The 25,818-nt window shown below is 38.9% G+C and overlaps 1 protein-coding gene across 2 annotated transcripts in view; it reads left to right on the top strand.

Annotated features, from left to right (window-relative positions):
* Positions 1-25,818, top strand: part of ARL15 (ARF like GTPase 15) — a 215,333-nt gene that overhangs the window by 172,988 nt on the left and 16,527 nt on the right. The gene's annotated exons all lie outside the window — the stretch shown is intronic.

Here is a 25,818-nt window from a genome sequence, read left to right as displayed (position 1 = left end):
TCTCCTCTGTTTTCAACGTATGGGAAAGTGAATCTACTTTATCCAGCTTTTCATCCATTTCTTTATGAGACCATTGTCTTTGTTTGCTACAGTTAGAACAGTTACTTATTTCATTTTGAAGTGTTTTTATTCTCTATGTGGGTTATGTTTTTATGTTTCATTTCCTTAATTATCTGATTGTCTTCTCAATACTTTTGGTTGGTCATTTACTAAAACTGTGTAGATTATGGTATTTGCTACAATCCCTTTAATTCTAAAAATGTTGCATCTTTCTAACGTTGTTAATCACAGAGGTTATGTTTAATAATTTTGGCAATACAGTAGCTTGCTTTTGGTAATTTTTATTTCACTTTTAGTTGTGTCGGTGACCTACAACCAGTTACATAGTCATTTCCTGACTGTATATCACCGATTACAAAGAAAGGCTGTAATCTAGGAGGAATCCATATAGCTCGTACACGGTGTATTTCAGTAAAGGTCAGTGGCCAGCTACATGTGTGTGCCGTCCAGCTGTATCTTGCTGTAAAGCTCAGGGTGCAGAATATGTATCTAAGCAGAAGGTAACATGTTGCTCTGTATATTTAAATATTTGATACATTAAGGCTCTTCGATACTGTCATATTCTGCTGCATTCTTGAAACCCAGAATGCAACTTGTTTCCGCTGTTTTAAATGTACTATTTACAGTTCTGCTGGGACTTATAGTTCAATGTCAGGAGACTCAGAGGGTGTGGAAGTTTGGTGAATTTAGAATTGCACTGTAGTGAAAGGTACTAGAGCTGTTGTACTGTTTGTTTCAGTCAGTGTTGCATTCCGACAAGAAGTTATGGGGGGACTTTAATGGAACGCATGTTGTCTATGTATATATCCCTGTCTGAAATATGTCCCCTAAATATATCTATCCTGGCCAGAGCGATATACTCCCAATTCATCTATTGTGGCCTAAGCTAATATATATCTATTTATATCTATCCTGGCCTAAGCTGTAGCTGCCCAATGTACTGTATCTTTCCCAGCCTGAGTTATAGCTCCCAGATATATCTTTAGAGGCCTGATCCTCCCAACTTATCTCTCCTAGCATAAGCTATATCTTCCATCATTTCTACCCAACCTGTGTTATGTCCAATATGTATACTGGGCTTGGGTAAATATAACAATATATCCCAGCAAGGTGTCTAACTGATGTCCCACTGATTGTTCATAAGGGCTAAAGCTGGGTACACACTACAGAAAATTACTACAAATGCGATTTCTGTATTGATTTTACCAACGACTGAAAGTCCCAATGAGCACGCAGATTTATGTGTGCGCACCAACACGATTTACTGTGCTCTTCATCTGTCATAACCGTTGACTGAAAAGATGGTGACTCTGTACACTCCATAGAGATCTGTCTACACTGCTGGTCGTGAGTGCAATTTCGGACCTAACAGCCGTTTATCGTGTGCTTGGCACAATAGTTGGTTGAAAAACCTGTGGTGTACCCAGCTTAGTGTCAGGTATTGTTTACCTGACTCCTGTGAAATGAAGACAAGTGAGCAGTAGAGCAGCTTAAGCATTGCTCAACCTTCATATTGCCGTGCATGATATGAACATTGCCCCTCTAGCTTGTGATTGGCCACTGCCAGTGACCAACCAGAAACCAGTGGTACAACCGTCATGAAAAGGAAGTTATATAGTCAGTTGCGGTATTTGGGTGAGTACTTTCTCCCATATGTCTGTGTATTATTGCTGGGATCCCTGAGACACATTATTATTAGACACTTCTATTACTGCTCAATTAGTGAGCAGTGGTGTAGTACAGTGTGTCTTTTTGTCAAATGTCTTCTTTATAAATTACTCTATGTTCTATATGGGTATAGAAATCTGTGCCTTCTAATTTTACAGTAGAGCAGTAGAATGTACGTTACTTATGTAATTTGGGGGAAAGAAAATAACATAGGGTTGTTTTTAATTATTTTAAATTATTGCGCCTTAAAACCTCCATTTCATAAAAATAATTTCTAATTTTTGCTACAAATGTCTTGATAATTATACTATGATATTACAGTTTATTATTATTATCAATTGTCTTCAAAGAGCTACGAAATTCTTCAGTGTTGTACATTGGGGAAATAGACGATAGTACATCAAACTAGAGGTCTGATAAACAAAATACAGAACGGTCAAGAAGCATAGATGCAATAATAAACATAATTCATTATACAAGGACGCCCAGGTGAATGAGGTTGGAGAGAACAAGGAGACACCAGGAGAGAGGGGCCTTCATTGTGAAGACTTAGAATCTAATGGATACGTGCAGTTTGATGATGCCTACTGACCCTGGAGCAGAGAAGCATGGTCTGCGGGGTGTGAATAGACCAAACAAAAGCTGATGTTGTAGCCACACAGGTTGAGATTTCAGAAATCCAGTAGATAAGTGGTCAACTAATTATATCACAAGGAGACTAGTTATTTAACCTCACAAACCACAGTCCAAATTTTCCCAGGACAAACCTGTATTTTTAGGCAAAGGGGCTGTTCTCAACCAAAATTAGTGTGGTTTGGACAGTTACAGTTTTGGTGGATCAGGGCTTAGGCAATTTTATCCCTAATTTTCATTGACAAGGAATGACAAGTATGATAAAATAAGATGGTCGTTGGCTGCCCAATTTTACCAACAGACTCTATTATTTGTATAGCTCAGTGGATTCCAAACTTTTTCAGTTCAAAGCACCCCTAAGCCCATACACGTGGTTGTTCTAACTTGGACATGAAAAATCTAAGTACTCAATCCTCACTCTGCATACTGTAATGGACTGAAGCTTACAAAAGGAAAATCAAGAGGCACAAAGTTTTGCTCTTATTCACTGAACACCGCAGTACATAGGTCTTACTTCACACTCATGGGAAATTTACGAACACTTGTTGCATAGAGAAAAAGGTGCTGTAACCGTAGCAACCAAACTTTTACTTTAGTTTTCTAAATTGCACTAGTAAATTGACACATAGGGGATACTTATCAATATATTTCCCATCACACCGTATTGCAGTGGTAAAAAAAAATCTCCTTTTGCCCGTCATTCGTCAAAAATGATTGGCGATGCAGGCGGCCAGGAGCGGTAAGAATTAGTTTAGATCTTATCCTTGGGCCAGTTTACTGAGTTGTGCGCATATCTTAATATAGTTTAAAATATATTTAATTTTTTTTTTTTTTTTTTAAAAATCATAAGAGAGTAAATAATGTTTTAATGATTTTGTTATGTTGTTGCCATTGTCATATGGCGAAAGCAGAGCAGGTATAACAGCAGTACCATTATTCTTGTTACATCGGCATGTAGAAACCTTCCTCTGTAAAACTTACCGCAAGCGGGGTTATCACACTTGAGGGTCGTTGTCACTTGGCCAGATACACCCAACTACCTGTCACTGGCAAGAGGGCTCTTTGCTCTTAAATAGGACCCTTATTCTGAGCGGTTTCTATGTATTATCCTTTCTCGTTTCATAAATGTCTGATTTGTTAGTGATGCATTTAAGATGCTTCTTATGAGTATGGCATCTGCATGCGAGAATTTATTTAGTCATATTTATTAATATGAAGCCTCAGTAATTTTGCCAATTCTCAACTCCTCTATAGCCTTCCTGCCCAGTGTAAGCCGTCATTGTGTGGGCTGAGCAAACATTCATTAGAATGCAGCCGATCACTTTACTAGGTGACCTCAGTGAGCTACGACATTTATGAATTGTCAGTTAATACGTTGCATTGTCAAAGCTATTCTGCTCACAACGACCTCTGCCTTCACTATGCATAGGCAACAGGTGAGCTTTAATCATGTCAAACATCAATACTTACTAATATATAACAAGGTAGGTGCATACAGCTTTCCCTTTAAATTCTAATGTCATTTAAATAATTCTATTTATAGTTGCCGTTATTGTGTGTTCTATTGGTTATATATTGGACAATCGGTAAACCTGCATCATTTTACAGATAAAGTTCCTGGCAGTCTTTTAACTTCTCAACCCCCTTAGGAGACTCCACAGCTTCACACAAACATAAGTCAAATACATTATGAATTTCCCTAGGAGAATCAACAAGTTTTCCAGCTGTTTGGATACTTTGTCTAAATCCTGCCCAGTTCTGTTCTCCCAGCACTGTTCTGGGCTTCAGCAACTTGACTTTTCATTGCTTCACTGCTCTATTTCATAGTCTGTGCCAAATTTTGGATGTTGTGTGTGTTTGTTGTTGTTGTGTTGTTGTGCAAGGTTTGAACTCTTATCATCTGGGAAAAAGTGATCTATAAGAGCAGGAAAAATAGACCGCTCTGATTCTGCATCATTTCATACCAGTGTCAACTAAAGCGTGTTTTAAATCCTCTGCAAGGCGTTTTAGTACCATTAACCGGATAATGTTTTCTGCGGTTGTTTCCGTTAATGGTACGTTGTGAGAATAGCTGTTGAAACATCGAAAGCGGTTGCTTGCTTAGATTGTGACGGTTCAATTTATGTTGAGCGACTGCTATGCTAAGGTTTATGGGCCATTTTGCGTTAAATACTTGAACAGACACTGAAAAAAAAAGTACTTTATCCAAGCCACAAAGAAGACACTTATAATGACTTCAACATGATCCCAAGGGGTGCTCGAACCTTGTCTGAGATGTTTGTACAGGTTTTTTTGTTCTTGGTGATGGTCCCCAAAATGTAAACTATAAGGTTCTTGCCTGGAATTTTGATGATTTTAGTTAGTACACATTTTCTTTTAGACAAATATTAAATGTGGTAAAGGGCTACAGCATTTATTTGTTTTACAAATATTCCTTGAAGCATTACCAAAACAAAACATTTATAAAAGCCACAGATCTGACTATTTTAGCTATATCACTAATTTGGTATATGATGTGTAAAAAGATGCATAATGGGCCAGTTAGTGCCAAATACTGGCAAATAGACCCGGCAGTGGGCACAGTAAAAGAGTCCCCAAATATCTGGCTGGGGCGCGTGTGTATGTATGTGTATATATGTATGTATGTGTATATATATATATATATATATGTAAGTATGTGTGTGTATATGTATGTATGTATGTGTGTGTGTGTATATACATATATATATATATATATATATATATATATATATATATATATGTGTGTGTATATGCATGTCTCATGTCTCTCTCTGATTCCTAATAAACGGACTGGCAGCAGCTTTCGGTTTCTTGGTTCAGCCGGCAAAATTACTGCCTCCCCTATGTGTACATGATGGGTGCACTACATTGGGGGCTCCTCTGTAGTATTCTTTTTGGGGTTTTTTATTGAGTGTAGTGCAGTATTTTATTCTGCATGCTTCTTTAGAGTCAGCTTCATGTATGGCTGCCAGTGAGGTTTATCTTTGTGCTACATATGACTGACCATAGGCTAACACTGCGAAAAAATCCTCAAATTGGCAGCCAGGTAAAGCACAATATATGGCAATGAAATGAGCTTTGTGTAATAAGTATGGGTGGCAACCTTTATGTAATGAATCACTGGCAATGGGAGGATTTATGTGCTACATATGGCTGGCAACGTGAGTGTTTCCTGTGTGAAATAATACTGTCAATAGGAGTATGTGTAATATATGGGCATTTGTGTGATACATGAATGTCAGCAGGGTTTACCTCTGTTTGTTATAGTACTGGCAATAGGGTTCATCTTTCTTATGACTGGTAATGGGATTTATCACTGTGCAATACCTGATGGCAATGGAGTTTATCTCTACCTGTGACTGCCAATAGAATGATTTTGCAGTTTGTTTGGGTAACAATGGGGTATATCTGTTTAGTGTGTGACTGGCACTGGGAGGATCCTGTATTAATGGACAGTTCTGTGGCACAATGGTTAGCATTGCTGACTCACAATATTGGGGCCATGAGCTGGATTTGGACCAGGGCCCTATCTGTTTGGAGTTTGTATGTTTTCTCCGTATCTGCGTGGATTACCTCTGGGTACTCTGGTTTCCTCCCACACTCCAAAAATATACTAATAGGTTAATTGGCTTCTGACAAAGAGGTTAGACTGTAAGTTCCAATCAGGGACTGATGTGAATGATTAAATATTCTCTATACAACATGGCGTAATAAGGTAGTGCTATATAAGCAATATTATTATTATTATTATTATTATTATTATTATTATTATTATTATTATTATTAAGCAACCATGCAAATATATTCCCATTTGGCATATCCTAGTACTTTATAAATGTCTCGGAATAAACATTTTTTTTATTATTTTTATTTTTTTAGACGTTCTAGAGCTTTTTATTTCAAACCTATTTTATTTATTTCTTGGTTTGTTTGCAAGGGCATAGCATATCATTAAAGCATTAAACTCATGTAAGCGTAACAATTTTTATTTTAGAGGGACTGGAGTTTTTGTAGAGTGATTTATATATTTGTACTTAGTTTGATTTTGGTTTTTTTAAATGGTCTTCTTCATGCTGTGTGTTCCAGTGAGCAGTTGGATGTCGGCTAAAGATGTTAAATCAATCACGAATTAAAGTTCCAACTCTAGAGACATGATGGTTAGCAGATCATCTTTATTGGTTCATGTTCATCTTAAGTACATGGTTTCAAGATGAATTAGGACATTGTCTTCCAATTTGTATGGATTAAATAAGAATCTGTGGTCTTGATTTTCTTCTTTATTATTTAATGCAATATATTAATATCTTAATTGAAAACCAGAACATATTTTGCTAGTTATTGCATTATTTTATTTTTTTAACCATCCAGATTAAATTTAATCAATTCTTCCTACAGGACAGTTTGCTTTTTCCATTTCTCTCCCTTTAAATAATATTAAAAAAAAACGTATCCAATTAACACACATCACTTCACTCTTAACTGGATCATACAGAAAAGTTTGAAATCTCCTTTGCATTTTCCAACACCGTATAACTCTGGTTTTGAAACTTAGGTATCCAATTGGAATAGTTATATTAAATAAACCTATTTTAGATTACTACTTTAATTTTCAATTTGCACTGTGTATCCAGCCCATGAAGGGGTGTTTTAAGATATATTTGGGCCCCTATAGGATGGAAGGGCTGGTACGTTTTGGTCCGGGAAATACAAGTAAGTGGCCCAGGCTCGTCAAGCAACACTCTGTTACCAAAAATAGATGCAGACAAAACCCTGTGGGCTTGGATTGTCTAATGTTGGTATGGTTTTACACAACCATTGACATGTATGGAAAATTGTTATTTTAAGAGTTATATACAGAAACTGCAGGATTCAATGCTGAGCATTCTAGTGTCCTTAGTACGATGCAGGGATCATTCTAATGTCCCCTGTACGATGCGGGGAGCATTTTAGTGTCCTCTGTACGATGCGAGGAGCATTCTAGTGTCCTCTGTACGATGCGGGGAGCATTCTAGTGTCCCCTGTACGCTGCGGGGAGCATTCTAGTGTCCTCTGTACGATGCGGGGAGCATTCTAGTGTCCTCAGTACGATGCGGGGAGCATTCTAGTGTCCTCAGTACGATGCGGGGAGCATTCTAGTGTCCTCTCTACGATGCGGGAAGCATTTTAGTGTCCTTAGTACAATGTGGGGAGCATTCTAATGTCTCCTGTATGATGTGGATCATTCTAATGCCCCCTGTATGATGTGGATCATTCTAATGCCCCCTGTATAATGCGGGGAGCATTCTAATGCCCCATGTACGATGCGGGGGGCATTCTAATGTCCCCTGTACGATGCGGGGGTCATTCTAATGTTTCCTGTACGGTGCAGGGAGCATTCTAATGTCCCCTGTACGATGCAGGGATCATTTTCGTGTCCTCTCTACGATGCTGAGAGCATTTTAGTGTCCTGTGTACAGTGCGGGGAGCATTCTAGTGCCCTGTGTATGGTGCGGGGAGCATTCTAGTGCCCTTGGTATGATGCGCGGAGCATTCTAGTGCCCTTGGTATGATGCACAGAGCATTTTAGTGCCCTCTGTACGGTGCGGGGAGCATTTTAGTGCCCCCTGTACGGTGCGGGGAGCATTTTAGGGCCCCCTGTGCGGTGCTGGGAGCATTTTAGTGCCCTCTATACTTTACACAGTAACCGGTATGCAATATGAAGACCATCCTGGTGACCACTATACAGTGCTGAACCCTAGCAACAAAAATAGATTACTTATCCGTCCTGCTGCTGGAATGGTGGCTGTGACCCAGCAATCATACACTTTGGCGGAAGCTGTCTACTCCTCAGTTAAAAATTCAATAATCAGCCTGTAACAACCCGGGTGGAAATTGACACCTTTACCATCCCACCTCTGCCGGTACCATTTGTAAAGCCCAAGAAGCAACTATTCCAAAAAAAACAATTCTCAAGAAAGAAATACAAGACTAATAAATATTTGTTGCAAATTATCCTGTGATAAGGTGAAAATTATTTCCTGTCTTCTGTTTTTTTTTTTATTTGTTGTTTTGTGATAACTTCTGAAGGACACTCTTGAAGACCAACATCTTATCTTTATAATATCTATTTGCAGCATAGGAACCAGTCACTAACTCCTTCCTAGCTGCTCGGACATAGTTGGACAGTCATTGGAAATTTTTACTCTACTTTTACTCTAGGGGTTAATTCTTACAATGCATTGTCAGACCCATCAGGTGGCAAAGTTCTATGTGCCACTGGGCAACAATCCCACACCTCCCATTTCGTTAAGCATTACGGCATACAGGCAAGACCCAAAGCGAGATAGACCAGCAAGCCCTACACCCCTCCATTATAATAGTTTGGTATTCTCTAGCATAAACTATGTGAATAAGGGTTTCAAAGTGACTTCCAGTGAGTATTGGTGACTTATGCTTGACTACTTTGAGGGAGAAAGTATCTGATCTGGCATAGTGGCTCTTAGCTAAGTACTTGTGCAGTGTTTTATTTTGTGCATTGATATGGAACAGGGAAGATGAGGCGGGTTTGAGAAATTAACTTGCAGTCTCCCAGACTATGTAAATGCTTGCTCTGAATGAGCTGCTGCAACAGGCATGTCAACTGTTGTAACTTCTCACTTAATATACCCACTTTTATTTGGCTATTTATCACACATGTGATTATTGAGCTAGCCAACTGGACCTTTCAACTAAAATTAAGATTGAATATGGAAGATTTTCTAAATGTAAAAATAATCTGGCAACATATGAACTTCTGCAGCTGCTCGACATACATGTAGGTGGCCTATTTGAATGAGAAGTGGGTGGCCGAATCACTTCCAGCACAACTTCCAACAGCGGTCAACTGTGGTCGCCTCCAACCATATTGCTCAGTAATGATCTGATCAATATTATGCATCATGGTGGATTTCTGCGATGTTAGGCTAATTGCTTGGAATATTGGAGCCTGTGTGGTCTAGGTTAACGCGGTTATGAAATAAAATTATACATGTATGTATATTATATATGTGTGTATATTATATATATATATGTGTGTGTGTGTGTGTGTGTATATGTATATATATATATATATATATATATATATATATATATATATATATAAGTTAACCCGTGCATGATACTCATGCATTCTAATCAAATCAAGCTACTTAAGGTGTTAAAAAGATTTTTGTCATGCATTTGGGCCATAGCCCAGGCCTCAACCACCAACCACTCCCCACTGTCACCCCCGGCAACCACCAACCACTCCCAACTGTCACTTCTCTTTCAAGAAATATATATATATTTTAAATCTTTATAAACACTTTTACCAATTAACAAATTAAATTAACAAATTAAAAACATCTTAGTATACCAAATTTCAGCCCTTTCTGAATTTTTTTTTCCACACAAACTAAGAATTTAGTAGGTCAGTGTATAACTCTGCCCAGCAGGTGGCGCTGCAGCTTGGTTTTATTTTTTCCACACACAGACAGACTAACACACGCCACTAGACATTTATATTATAGATATATATATATATATGTGTGTGTGTGTGTGTGTATATATATATATATATATATATATATATATATATATATATATATATATATATATATATATATATATATGTTTATTTACCCCTTAAATACGTTGTTGTAGTTCAATGTAAAGTTTTTCATTATATCTTCTTCCATTGGGTGTCGCTGTTCTTTTGCTGTTTGAATATGTTTAACTTGGTAGGTAGGTCAAAAATGCAAACCTGAAACCGCTGACTTGTGTAGCTGGACGCACCAAACAGCTTCCCCCACAGTTATTGCTGAACGGAGGTACAATATAAACTACTCAAATTATATATTATAATTTTGTTAGTGATTTCAGTGATAATATACTGAAACCTTAAATGTTATGCAAGTCAGCAGTAGCAGAATTAAAAAAAAGTTATTTTAAATCTATGCTATAAATGGGGTTTGATATAAAATGGAAATAAAAGCAACATTTTTACATTTTAAAAAAATATGATTGTATTATGTTCAGTGTTTTGTTATTTTAGACCTAGTCCAGTGAGAAAAAAAAATGACATTTGTAATTAAGAAAGTTATAATCTTGACAAGTTCCTGACCTGAAAATCGTTTCCAGTTCTGATGTAGAGCTTATGGTCTGTATAACCACGTATGTCTGGAAATCCTAAGATAGACATAATATTCTGTACGATCCACAGACACACATGGAGGTACATCTTAAGAACGTTTGCTGTGCTGCTCAGGTGACCGGACAGTGTTGGCCCCCCAGCAGTAATTGGGTGGGAGGCTGTACTGCAGTAAAGGCGTTTGCTTGTGACTATCCAGAAACTGCATTGTGTAAAAATATAGCTGCCTTTTATAGTCCATGCTAAATAAAGAGTGTGAAAACAATTGCACTTCTTCTTCCTTTCCGTGTTTGTTTTCATTTGCATGACTGCAAAACTCATTTATTTGCTTATCGATGTATGTTAAAATAATCTGCATGGTAATCACCACTCGCTGGGCCTGTGTTATGAAGACATAATTTAGATGGGAATGTAGATAGCATTACAGCATTGCATTCTTGCATAAAATAGTTTTTCTCTGAATTGTCAAGGATGGGTTAAAATGCATAGAAAATAATTTTTACTAGAATAACTCTTCTGTGCAAAGAGGAGGGGTCAGTAATCCCATGCAAAACAGAAGGCATTTCCATGTGCTACAAGTATTAATACCCAGCCGGCAAGGTTATGTGTCTAGTGTTAGAAAGTGCTTACTGTGACATGATTAACTTGTTCAGTAAGTTGCAGTTCAAAAAATGTGCACAAGGAAACTTTATTGACATAACAGAATATAATTTGAGACACTGCATCACTGGTACATACCGCCCAGCATTTAGGTAGCCAGCATAAGGATAGGGGCGTGGCCATGTCCCAGTGGTGGATGGTCACACCCAGCGGCATGCCAAGTGCTTTTGAATGGCTAGGCTGTCCCGTATTGTCCTATCCATCTCTCCAAACACTGTCATTGTGTGCAAAGCTGTCCCGATCGGGATGGTGGGACAAAGCTTTCAAATTGGGTACTCTCTTGTCTAAATTGGGACAGTTGAGAGGTATGCTGGTATAATAGTGTAAATGCACCCATCTCTCACACACAAAAGAGGCGGCCATTTTGTCAGCTGAACCGTCAATGAGGCATGGCTAAGTCTCCCATCATTTTGTATTGATAAACGGGAACATTCCTGTGACCTAAAGTTAACTCACGCCATCCAGTCAACCCCATAATTATTTTTGCCTATTAAATAAGCTAAAACCTTAATATTGGAAAACTTAAGACTTTGCCAGTTAAGACTTTGGTGGGTTTGATGTACTTTGTGCCTCGGCAATGTCAATAGTGAATTTTATGTTCGTTTAGACCATAAAACAGCCGCCTATCCTGTGTGTGGACGATGGGTCCAGTTTTTCAATTTCATGTGAAAAGTGGGATAGGGGACATTTTGCTAAATACTGGGCATTAAGCCAAAACAACTGGAGGTCACAACTTTCTCTGAGTTATGAAAGACAGATGCTGGAAAGAAAAACTAAGTATCTGTCTACAAATAAAGGTATCACTCTGCTATGGTTTTTGCAGATCTTCCATCATTTATGCCACTTCATTTTCATATAGATTAACATAACTATTTCTAGATATGTAAAAGCTGTTTCTTATTTGCATTGTAAGAAAAAAAAACATAGTAGCGCCATAGCAAGATACGTAGAGATATTGCATGGAGTCCTGTGATCATGTGACTGAATGATCACAGATGAGTCGTCCTGGTTTTGCAGTAAGATGTACGCACCTCAGTATAGCTCTAATAATACATTGAATTACACAGAAGACAGTGAAAGTGCCGCTTCAGCCACATTTCCACATTCCATGCACAGTTTTATTTTTTTAAAAAGTCAAACGTATTGTACATGTAAATTTAAGAGCACTAATTTGGTGAAAGGGACAACAAAACTGGGACAACTATATGGCCTTTTTATAATAGGGAGCAAACATGTTCTTCTGACGAAAAACGGGTCTGTTGACTGGAGAAAATGCTTTTCCCTATTTATCAAGGTGTTACCACCGGCGGTTTTGCGGAGTGTCTCCCGGCATGATACATGGTATATATAACGCCATATGTCATCTCGGGATGGCCATAGCCGTGGATATCGATTGGGGAAAAATGCTTTATTTATATAGTGTCTTTTTTTTGGTGAAAGTGGAACTGGAAGTCCAGACGTTGGATGCTATTACGCATGTGTGATCTGACAAGCTGGCTCACGCATACACTTATGTCCCCGGGTGATGCTGTAAGTGCAGCCTTACCACTGCCAGCCATTATCGCAGGGCAGCGGAGTATCATTCAGCTGCTCCAGCAATAATTTAATGGTAAATTGCAGTGAAAATAGATTTTGTTTATGTTTATTTCAGTTTTCTGCCAAAAGAGAGCCCATAAGTTTAAATGGGTATTCTTTCGAATAAAAAACAAAAACAAAAAATTATTACTGGTATAACCCGCACATGGCTGAAGTGTAAAAATCAGTCTACCGGTTTAGGTGTTATATGCAGAAATTGTGGTCACAGATTTTCTCACACAAATAATCACATTTTTGACCATCAGTCTTCTTTTGACAGTGGAGGATATTTAAGAAGCCCCATGTGCAGGCCTAGCCTCCTCTCTTCAGTTTCATTTTGCAGTTGTCAGTGCATAAAAACTGGGCATTTCCCAGGAGTAAGTATTTGAAACCTTGTTCTGTCCCTGGAAGTTGGGGATAATTGGCGACTATGCAGGTGGCATCTTCTGATCCAGAGATTACTGCTGTATATTGCATTTTGCAGAGGGTCGGATTAACATTAAATTTATTAATGTACCCGGAGGAGGGATGGGCTTATCATGACAGGTATAGAATCATACGCCATGCCCCCAGACCAGCTCTATTAATTGCTTTCACGTTCCTGCCTCTGCTTGCCAAAATCTGCCGGATGACTCCTATGGTGATCACATATATCGAATTTGTACTTGTGTGACCTTCATGGGGTGTATATGAGTCGTCGTCATATCAAATATAAGTTCTTCTTATTAATACACGGACCTGTAATATCGCTCCAGGCCTCAGAGGGTAAATAGGAGTGACCTAATGCAGCTGTCCATGCAGTAGGACCCCACCTCCCTGTCTTTCTCACAATACAGATTTGGAAGGGTCATTTGAAGCTATTTCACTTTTTCTTTTAACCCATTAAACCTTAACGCGCTTAGCTAAAACGCTGCGTCATTTTCCGTCCTAAAATTATCTTTTATTGTTTATCGTTGCAACCAGTGGAGTTGACTACTTTTTTTTTTATTTTTGTTTTGTTTCTACCCAAGATATGATGAACTGAAATGCCATCATCTAATAGAATTGTATCGCTCGCTGCCAGTTTCCACTTTGCATGTTGTCCGGCCACTTCTTACCGTGCTGAACAGTACTTTTAACAGCTGGCTTTTTTGGAATGCCTGGTGGATACTGATACATTTGTGTGTCTGTTTTTATCTGTAGATTATAAACACAATGGCTTAATTGAGCTTAGATATGACAATTATTTTCACACGTTGTGGAGTTTACTTGGTGCACCCAGCTGTCATATATTATTGTCAGAAAGAATCTCTCCAGGGGCTGGAATCATATTCTGCAAGTGCTTATTCTCTCATCCACTGAAAACTGTGCCTAGTTTCTTACCTCCAGTATGCACATCTGTATCTAATCTCCAGAAAGCACAGTCCACCCATGCCTCAACTTTTGAAATCTTTAAATACTCCCATAGGTGTAGAAATTCCGGGATAGAAATAATGCAATGTTTTGGTTCGAAATGTCTTATATCAAAGGGTGTAAGGAGTAAATTTTGTGTTTTCAATATGCCCATTATACTTGACTGAAGAATCATCATCATGAACATTTATTTATATAGCGCCAGCAAATTCCGTAGCGCTTTAAAATTGGGATCAAACACCGTAATAAGACAATACTGGGTAATACAGACAGAGAGGTAAGAGGGTCCTGCTTGAAAGCTTACAATCTATGGGATCAATTTAATACATTTTAATTATGTAATAGATGCTGTAATATTTAATTTAATGTTCCCTTTTTGTCTCCTCTGCTTGTCTAATATGTATATGTGTGGGCGTGAATATTGAAGATATATAAATATGTATTGGTAATGAAATATTGTTCTTGTTTGGCATGCGTAATTTAAGGTGATTCCTCTCCTACTAAGAACAAGTGGAACCGATCCTGTAGATTTCCCTCAGAACTCATAAGACCAAGGGCTAGATTTACTAAGCTGCGGGTTTGAAAAAGTGGGGATGTTGCCTATAGCAACCAATCAGATTTTAGCTATCATTTTGTAGAAGGTACTAAATAAATGAAAGCTAGAATCTGATTGGTTGCTATAGGCAACATCCCCACTTTTTCAAACCCGCAGCTTAGTAAATCTAGCCCCAAGTGTAACTTGATGTGATTAATGATTAAGAGGAAAAATAAATATTGCCCATACATGGGAGTTTGTCCCCACAGGTTCAACCTTCAATACCCCTTTTTATGGCATATAAGAAGTAACAAACCTGGTACTGCCTTTCCTTACTAAAAGGAAAAAAAATTAGCTAAACAGTTAAAAGCAAACAGTTCACTTTCAGATCCACATCATACAAAAATAAATATACCCATGGGGGTACATGTATCCAAATATCTTTGTTGATTATTTATTACAGGTTTCTTAATATCTGGACAATTTTGGCTTGGTAGAAGATTTAAAGTATATGTGGTAATGTTTATATAGTACCAATTTTAAAGGAAATATTTTTTTTTAAGTGTTTCTTGATGGTTTCCTAATAGGTAAGGAATTAAAAATAAGGTTCTTTTTTTTTTGGTGGTGGGGGGTTGGCATATACTTATAAGTATGTCATCCATACTAAGCTGGAAGCCACTTGTTGATTCTCAATACCTAAACGCCTCCCATTTCTATACATTATTATTTGCAATGGGTATTGTTCTAGGGTAACATGTGTCTAGTACATGGGGACTGTACACGCCAGTCACAGATATATGTATGTATCAGTAAATGTGTCTAGTACATGGGGACTGTACACGCCAGTCACAGATATATGTATGTATCAGTAAATGTGCGTAGTACATGGGGACTGCACAAAGTTGATGTGTTGGATGCAGGAAAAATGGGCAAGTATAATGATCTCAGTGACTTTGACAAGGGCCAGATGGTAATGGCTAGATGACTGGATCTGAGCATCTCCAAAACGGCAGGTCTAGTGGGGTGTTCCTGGTACGCAGTGGTTAGTACCTACCAAAAATGGTCCAAGGAAGTACAAGCGGTGACAGGGTGATGGGCGCCCGAGGCTTTGATGCGCGTGGGGAGTGAAGGCTAGTCCGTCAGGTCCAAGTCCAAAGAAGAACTACTGTAGCACAAATTTCTGAAAATTTGATGCTGGCTATGATAGAAAGGTGTCACAACAAACAGAAGCTTGCTGCAAACAATGGGTACGTGACCACCTGAACTGGACCATGGAGCAACAGAAGACGGTGGCCTGGTCTGGTGAATTAAATTTTCTTTTACATCGCTTGGCCGGCCGGGTGTATGTGCGTCATTTACCTGGGGAAGAGAATGGCACCAGAATGCACTAAGGCAAGAATGCAAGCCGGCATAGGCAGTGTGATGCTCTGGGCAATGTTCTGCTGGGAAATCTTGGGCTCTGACATATGGATGTTACTTTGACACGTACCACCTACATAAACATTTTTGCACACCAAGTACACCCCTTCATGGGAACAGTATTCCCTAATGGCAGGGGCTTCTTTCTGCAGGATAATGTGCCCTCCCACACTGCAAAAATTGTTCAGGAATGGTTCGATGAACATGACAACATGTTCAAAGTGTTGACTTGACCTCTAAATTCTACAGATCTCAATCTGATCAAGCATCTGTGGGATGTGCTGGAGAAACAAGTCCAAACCATGGAGGCCACACCTCGCAACTTACAGGACTTAATGAATGTGCTACTAATGTCTTGGTGCCAGATACCACAGGTCACTTTCAGAGGTCTTTTGGAGTCCATGCCTCGACAGCTCAGAACAGTTTTGGCGGTAGAGCTGTAGGCATGCCTACACAATAATAGACAGGCTTTTTTTAATGTTACAGCTGGTTGGTGTATGTGTGTGTATATAATGTATAATATATACACACACACACACCGTGCCACACCTTTCCTGCATAGGGACTGCGAGATCCTAAGATTCTATAGGGGTATACAGATGAAAGACATCTGTGTAACAAAGTATAAGGTATTCGCTTACATTGTGGAGGTGGTTTGGATGTATTTTTCTTTTACAGCAGACTGGGTGCATCTGCGGTGAGACTGATCTAACAGAGCACCTGATGAAACCTGGAAGTGTCACCTGTCAATCTAGCTAGGGTGTAGGAGGACTGTAAAGTATTTAAACCCACATTGTGCGACCGTTGCCAGATAATGACCAGTGTTTAGACAGAAGGACTATGTCTAGTCAGAATTAGGGCTCCTTGTGTCATCCTGACAGGAAGTGTGCTGTTGTATCTGTGATGTAAACAATAAAAGCACAGTTTTTTCAGCAAAAAGCTGTTCAATATAACACATCATGGGGTTATAGTGCGAGGCCTAACTCGTGCGGACAGCAAAAGATGTTCTTGGCATCTCCTGCCTAACAGTAAATTGTCCCTGAAATATTTTTTTTATTTTTTTTTTATTATTGTTGGCATCCATGAGTGATGTCACCAATTTCTCGTGAATTGATTGGCTGCATTCTGTTGTATATAAGTAATTGCACTGTGCAGTTCATCAATATTGAAAATGAGTCAAATATGGAAATCTTAAAAACTGGGACTTTTGCCGAAACTTAGTTGGCATCTATGTATCACTGTGGCATGAGACACATTGTACCTCATTGCTTAGTGATGTCACCAGGTCCTAGAGGACTGAAGGACTAAACCTCTTTAATATGGATTTAGCGACGAATATGGGTTCATCCAGTGGGTGTACTAAGGGGGTACACTTTAAATGTCTAAACAGACACTATAGAGTTGTGTGACTTGACTTTTTGCCACTTAGCAGGAAGGGTATTATATTGGTTGATTGCCAGACAGAGTGATATATACTTTTTCCATTTGAGTTGATACAGTTGCTTAAAAATACCTGCTAGTAACGAATGCTTCTTAACCTTGAAAACCAGAGGTCATTGACAGCAACTGTTGAGTTTTAAAGAAAAAAAAATACTATGTGTTAAACACAGAAGTAGTTTTATAGTTGATGGGTGGAATTTAATCCTTGCCAACCCCATTCATGTTTTATGACTAAGCCTCTGTTACTGATTCAATAGTATTTTATGTACTATGAAGAAAAATCCCTGCAGTGAATACATGCTTTTTTATCATGCAGTTTCTGCAATGAATCACGCTGCCGAAGCTTTATCATGATGAGATCACATAGTTCTCAATGACATGCTGAATACTTTGAGTAATGCACCCCTCACACAAAGCTAGAGGAATTTGATTTATTTAACTCTTCATAAGCACCTTTCTAATATTTTTATTCCAGTGTTCCGTCTTCCTCAGAATGTGACATCACGTGAGGGGACAAAAATGATAATGTTGCATTTAGCTCTAAATGTCGGTCAGTTGTAAGTCCATTTTTTTTTGTTGTTGCATAACATTTGCATTTCCATACTGTGCATGCCCACAATAAAATAGGCATACTTCCCTATGCAGATTCAGACACATCTTCCACTTCATGCTTACAGAGATGGGAAGGGGGCGTGCAAGCGTCGGCCATGTTAAGTAAGGGCATGTTAACGTAATTGTGCAGGTACGCCTGTTAGGAGGCATATCTGTCACTGGTGCCTGACCCCTGGGTCGTGTGGGGAAAAAAAAAGTCCCCCTTCCCCCTAGATCCCTCCACCGTCTCAAAAGAAAAGAAAAAATTGATACCAAGGCTTATAGCCCTGACCGGCTGTGGCAGGCTATTTCAGCTCGCGGCTCAGGGAGCTGCAAGCTGAAATCTCAGTAGAATTACCGTAATAACCTATTTACTTTTTCCGCGGCGGAAAAAGTAAACAATTGAATATGCCCCTTAAAATAAAGAATTCCCCACACACACTCTCTTTTACCCATTTATTAGACAGCTAATTCCAGGTGGGTCCTCTTCAGTCTTGTGGTTTTGAATCCACTGGGATTGAAAGTAAAAACCACTTGAAAGTTGATGACTTGCTCCACAAGCAGCCACAGTGGCGTCTCCAGGCTTTTCAGTGGTATCCAAACAAAATCGCTTCACTCTGATTGGTCAGCGCATGAGAAAGACGTTCTGATTGGATATTAGTGACTGAACCCAACTTTAAACATATCTTCATGCAGCAGACGTAATAAGATATGTGCGTCTCAGCATCACGCATAATTGCTGGGGGTTTTTTTTTGGGGGTGGGGGGGACATTTTACATCTGTTTCTTACGTAAAATTCTTCCAGCTCTGCATGAGGCCTACGTGACTGTCTGTGAATGTCAATCATAGGTACACATGGGATTGTTTATTCAGAAACCCAGCATTCAGAAAGTTACATTTAATTCTAAAATAATTTCAAATACAAATCTGTGATGCTGTACACAACGACATGATCACTGAGTTCCTCAATATAACATGGGGAATGTCAGAGAGAAGATATGGGCTCATGTTTAACAAGCATATCCCACATAGTATATTAAGCTATTTGTAATTCCAGCCAAGAGACACAGCACATGAAAACCGATTCAGCCTGTGAGATTCCGGAATTGTTGATTTATATTATTATTTAAATTGTAGTATAAAAAAAAAAAATGAATACATTTCAGAAAGTTGGCATTTTATCGCCTTTGATTGGAAGGTTCACAGCTCTGTAGCTAACCCCATAATCCCAGATTTCTGTGAGTGAAATATAATTAAGGACACTGATCCCATCTAATCTGTGTTAATAATTTATGTAAATCACTACACCAAAGTTTACTTTAAATTAACGAGTGAAGGGTTTTTAGAACATAGAAATTATTTGAGCATTTCACATGAATCATTGGCTGATTTCTGAGCATTGTACTCTTAGAGCAGTCTATGGTTTTTAAAAAAGTTTTCTCTATTTAAATAAGTTCACAAGCTGTGGGTAAACCTTAATAGAGGTCTTCCTCTGTAGCATAACCACCTTCCTGTGCAAAGTACATCCAGCAAGCATTTTGTGCAATAAAGACAATTTGAGAACTTCTGGTCTTCCTACTTAACCCAACCAATCTAAGGTATTTCATCATGTTTGTTGGTGAGGAATCGCTTATTGATATCAGCTCTATGTGGAAAGAAAAAAATGTTCATTTTCATACCTGCTAGAATTCTATTGTGGAACATGTTAGGGAGGTCTCCTAAGTTATTGATATGTGGCAGGATGCCAAATGTGTGCTCCGTCTTCTAAGGCCAGATGTTCTTTGTCAGGGTGTTCATAGCCTTTGACAAATTTGTCAGAAGGTCACATAAATATATTCTTCCCATTAGTCTCCCTCGTCTTGTGTGTTTTGCATTAAAATAACTGACAGAGGGCCCTGTTTCACGGTGCATAAGTTTGTGTCCAGTATTTAAAAATATGAAAGTATAGTTTAAATTAGGTCTATCAGATCCATACATTTAACTGTATTCCCTACAAGCTACACAGTAAACAAATTATGTGTTAGACAAAGCCCCAACCAATTACACAACCTGTTTTTCTATGGGCGGGGGGGGGGGGGGGGGGGGGCGTTGTCTCAGGTAGCGCCATCTGGATGATTTTGTTGTATAAATGTTCATCAAACACCCAACATTTGCGTCCTCAAACTCTTGTGCTAGTTACTCGCTTTACAAAAAAATAAAAGTTCCATTCCAGTACCGACACCTGGTGAAAAAAAAAGTCTTGATATATTCTTTAATACGTAATACCTTGTCTTTGTATCCCTTTTGATTATTTTATTGCTGGATAATTAGCTTTATTTAGGTTTTTTTTTAGCAATACTGCTTTAATACACACAAAAAAGAGACATGTTGTGACATTATACTCTTTGATAGGAACGCTGAATTCTGTGTAATACTTGGTGCCGTGGTTATACCTGCAAACGGTATAGTGTGCTTGTCTCAGTGCATGTGGACACAATGGAATGACCACTTGTAATCTAACTTGACTCACCCTTCATGACATCATTAACATCTGCATTAGTCATCATTTTCGACAGCAGCGGCTTGAAGAGCACAAGTGAACAAATGAGCTCAAATAATGATTGACACTTTCTCTCATTGACTTCCTTTTAATAGACTTGTTTACACTGACTTGCTGGGTGTGGGACACCATCTGCAACATCAACGCGCTGTTTGCAGAACACAGAATTTTGTTGAAAGATTAAAGTAAAAGGGGGGATTTTGATGACAAACTGAAAATTGCTTTTAAAGATCACTTTGTCACTTCTCTGTCCTGTCAGCCAAATATCAACAAAACAAGTGTAGGACTCTCTCCGTAACCCCAGCTTAAAGACGGCCAACGTGTTCCGGGATGTTATAAATGCTTCCTTGTCCTCCTATGTCCACAATAATAGTTCTAGTAAAACCGTTCTGTGTTTCATTTTAACAAATTGTAACAAATATATTAGTGTCTTCGTGAGGAGGGGGGGGGGCTTGGGATACAATAAATAATTGTGGAAATGACATTGTACAATACTATGAAAGTTCCAACTGTCCTAGTGCCCTGCCCTTTTTCTAGAGCAATGTAATTATAATAGTGTATGTATACACCATACATGAAAATTGGGTAGTCAATGTCCCGCCCCTCTTTAGAAGAAAGAGGGGTGGTATCAGGAATGGTGGCCTGTGAGCCCAGGAGAATTCCCCAAAATTCAGTAGTTTCCCAGATATTCCAGCCGTAAAAGTCTGCATCTTTATAGAGGAAAGCCATGAGCAAATTTGTGAAAAGTGAGCACGTTTGCAGACCTTCCAGGTGCAATTTTGGAGCAATATATAGATAATTAGGATATTAATAATTCACACATCCATAACTTTAATTGTACATGATCATTTATTGCGTACAGGTTTAGTTTTGTCTTTCTTGGCTTAATTCTAAACCCAAAGCTAATCTATGGACTTGTATAATGGATTAAGTTAGGAAATGGGCATGGAGCATTAACCATTGCATGTAAAGAATGTCTCATTTTCTATTCTGCATGGTTTGCACTTAAAATTTATCATGGACGTCAATGAAGTCGCATTTATCTGACCCACTCATTGTACAGTATGTATGAAGTGGAGCTTACCTTAGTAGGTATGGGGCATCATGCATGTAAGAAGTTATAGGAATTCACTGACCGCGTACCCACCAGCATTAGCATTTCTGAAGCCTCTTGCTTCAGTTGTTTTCGCTACAGGGGTCAGTGACACTCCTTCCCCACCTGCACCGTCTGACCCCTGCTGCTGTACTAACTGGTGGGAGGATTAACAGAAAATATTTAGTTTGGGGGGACATTTTCTTTAAGGACATGAAATGTTAAGCAAGTGGTAAAATATATCCAGTGTTGGGATTATTCATGTTTGTTAGTGATGATCTTGAAATATATCAATATGAATCTGTAAAGAAGTCACCTAGTTACAAAGGGTTTGCATGGACATTCCTATATATACTTAAGCTTGAGGTTGACATCTGTGCACCTCTGCTGGCATTGGCCCTAACACAGACTACATCCCAGACCATCATAAGATTCTAAGAGGAATGCTGACAGTGGTTAGTGCTCATTAGGCTGCCCATCCCATGAAGCCCCAATGAAGCTCTGCGATATGTGCTGTTACATGTGGTGTGCCCTCTTTCTGGGGTCTCACTGACTGCCTGCCTTCATCACTGACCGAAGTGCCAGCAACAGCCTATTAAGGCTCTGGCCCACCTCCTGGCTTATAAGTGCCAGGAGGTGGGCTCGTCAAGATACAACCAAGGCGCCAGTGCGTTCTGTGAACATCATCATCATCTAATTATTTATATAGCGCCACTAATCCCGCAGCGCTGAGCACAGAGAACTCACTCACATCAGTCCCTGCCCCATTAGAGCTTACAGTCTAAATCCTCTAACATACACACACAGGCCAAGAGAGACTAAGGGCAATTTAATAGCAGCCAATTAACCTTTTAGTATGTTTTTTGGAGTGTGGGAGGAAACCGGAGCACCCGGAGGAAACCCACGCAAACACAGGGAGAACATACAAACTCCACACAGATAAGGCCATGGTCGGGAATGGAACCCATGACCCCAGTGCTGTGAGGCAGAAGTGTTAGCCACTAAGCCACCGTGCTGCCCATAACAGCTCTATTTCAGCCAGAAAGTGGTGAATCCTCAGGCACTTCATGGCAGCCTGACCTTGGATATTTCTGGCTGTTACTGATAAACACCAAAAGTACGTTTTAAAGGAGAAACTTTGAAAGATAGGTTTTATTTGTCGCCCATTTTAATTCTTTTGATTGCATCATGTTGCCGCTAGTTGCTGTTAAATTGGCACATTTAGTTTCCTAACCAAATCAATAAATAAAAATTACTCTTCTTCTAAGGATTGTGTCATATTATGCAATATACATTCCCGGAATATATTTAGAAAGTGCTTTTTTATTATTTTATTTTTGTTGAAATTGGCCCATTGTAGATATTTATGGCTGACTGCCTTTGTTTCTCTACGGATTAGCTCTACCAGCATATTTAAAAAGCCTAATTGTATTTTGAAAGGAAATTTGTACAAAGAAAGAAATGTGTGGTTGCTAAACATTTTGAACTCTCAAAAAAGAAAGACAGAAAATGACTGTTCATAGTAAATGGTGACTTAATAAATTGTCTGTGAAATTTTGAATGGAAAAGATCAAAAGTTTACTATTGTAGTAAGAGTAGATTCTACCAAAGGAGAATCCAACAAGGATTCTAACTTGACTACTTTTTGGACCCAGAGGACAAATGAAAAGTGTAAGTGTGGGGATGCGATTAGCGTCATCCGGGCCCTGCTCCACATGCACGTGATCCGCTCCATCGTACGTTGGGATTGGTTTACAATGACACCACTGCATGATGACGAGAATAGCATCACTTTGCAGCTAAGGTAGGGCCTAATAACTTGACACCCTTCCCCCCCTCCATCCCCAACTTAACCTCAACCTCACCAGAAGCAGGAACATTTGGGAGACTCCTGAACGTGTTACCCACAGCATCGTGTTTCAATACTCCCTAAATTCAAAAACATCTATCTACAATCTCATGCCCCTCTATCCAACACCCCATCCCCCATATTGTGGCATATAAGGGGTTTATAAAGATCAAGCCCAAACATTTTAAAAGGAATAAGTAAGTATATACAGACAAGAGAACATTTAATCTCCAGGCATGATTGTGGGTGGTGGGTATGGTAAATAAAGGCTACTATAGCAGTTTAGTATTTTTTACAACAAATAGTTTGACATATAAATCTATCTATTGGCTAGAGTTCAAATACAAAAAACTTGATTCTGTAATAAACATAGAAAAATGATGATACTGTTTCGTTTAATGAATCCCTTACACTGTTTGGTAAGCATGGAAAGTGTCTGTGGCATAATGAAATGATGTGAAAGTCTGTGCTCCGTACCATCCACTGATAATGTAGACCCAAGGTGGAATGGTGAGAAAACTTGGCTAAATGTCATTATAATGTCATGCTTAGCCTTGGTTTTAATCATGAAAGGCATTTCCTAAATAATCCTATGACCGGAATTACAATGGCATTTGATTCTTGAACAGAGCCCCTAAAGAGACTTCATGTGTTCTTAGATCCCATCAGCCTGGAATCCATGGTATCCCTTTCTGGTAATACAGTGTCTTTATCAGTAATTATTTAGTACACAAACATTAAGGGCAAGCTTTCTAAACCACATTCCCTGTATTTTCCCTAGGAAAGAACACGTAGCTTTAGAGTGATTGTCAGACTCAGACATTTGTTCTTTGCCTGTCGCTATTCTTAAGGGAGCTTAGTGTAATCTCTGGACACACACACAAAACAGTGCTGGACTTTGAAAGTTTACTTCTTTCTGACACCTTAAATATGTTAGACGTTTTACTAGATGTTATTTCATGATTCGCTGTGTTTTGTTTTGGTTTATTTGGTTGTGGGTTATTTCTGTTTTGGTTTTTTTTTGTGTTTTTTTTTTTTTAAACTATGATTACATTTTTAATTTTTAATACTTATTACTACCAACTCTGAATTGTAAAATAGAAATATAAAACAAAGGAGCATTAGGGAGCCTGTGGGTGAGTTTTTCATCTAATTGGAGAACCCCTTAGAATACATATAACTACTTGTGTTTTGTCCTGTATATCTCATTAATTACAACAAATGTAGTAGAGTAGTGTAATTAATCTATTAATTTAAATTAAGAGTCCTCAGTCCGCTATTTTGCTTCCTAGATTGCTTCTTTCTGCCACACAGATCATTCTCAATGGATATTTTAACAAAAAAATAGAAAACTTTAGAACAACGAATATACTGGTTCAAGGGGTTTCTCACACTAAATTCCGTCTGGAGATCACCTTTGCTGCTGTTGCTGGTCTCGGACTTACTGTACCAGGAGAGATCGACACAGTGGCACTAATTGAAAAGCGGCTGCTTATTGGCGGGGCAGGCATGGGCGCACGCAGGATTGTCAGGGGGGGTTTCCCCTCCCTGACCCAAAAAAAACAAACACGAGAGAGCTGCTGCGCATGCGCCGGCAGCGCTGTCCTATACAGCAGCCGCGGCGCTGCCAAAGAAGCGTCCGCGGTGGTGCTGTATACAATAAAGCAACTCCACGGACGCTTCTTTGACAGCGCCGCGGCTGCTGTATAGGATAGTGCCGCTATGGCGGCCACTTAGTTAGCGCAGGGGTGGGGGGTTTCTGGAGAATCAGAAACCCCCCCTGCGTGCGCCACTGGCAGGCTGTGGTGTGAATGTGTAAGTACCAGTATTGGGAAGCCAGTGGATTATATTTTAAATGTTAATTAAGTGCTGGCCATAGATGCAAAAGTGTTTTAAGACTGAACAATTGGCTTCATATACAATTCAATGCATTTTCAGTGATGACACATATTGCAATTGCATGTTTGGGAAAATTATCTTATTAACAACTGATGTTTGAGCCACAAATTGTAATATAGTTAGAATTTTGATACATAATTATAAATCGCAGGCTTCATAAAACTTCAGATTAGATTAACATTTCTGGCAGAAAGCCACCAACAGATCCATCTAGTTTCCCATTTTTGCATGTGTATTGGTCTTCCTCCAAATCTTAAGTGTGTTCCCTTGTTATATACACTCTTATTTTAAAAATACT

This window comes from Mixophyes fleayi, chromosome 1 (assembly GCF_038048845.1).
Source record: "Mixophyes fleayi isolate aMixFle1 chromosome 1, aMixFle1.hap1, whole genome shotgun sequence".
Lineage (NCBI taxonomy): Eukaryota > Metazoa > Chordata > Amphibia > Anura > Limnodynastidae > Mixophyes > Mixophyes fleayi.
The sequence above is the reverse complement of the archived record's forward strand: the minus strand, read 5'-3'. Positions and strand labels throughout refer to the sequence as shown.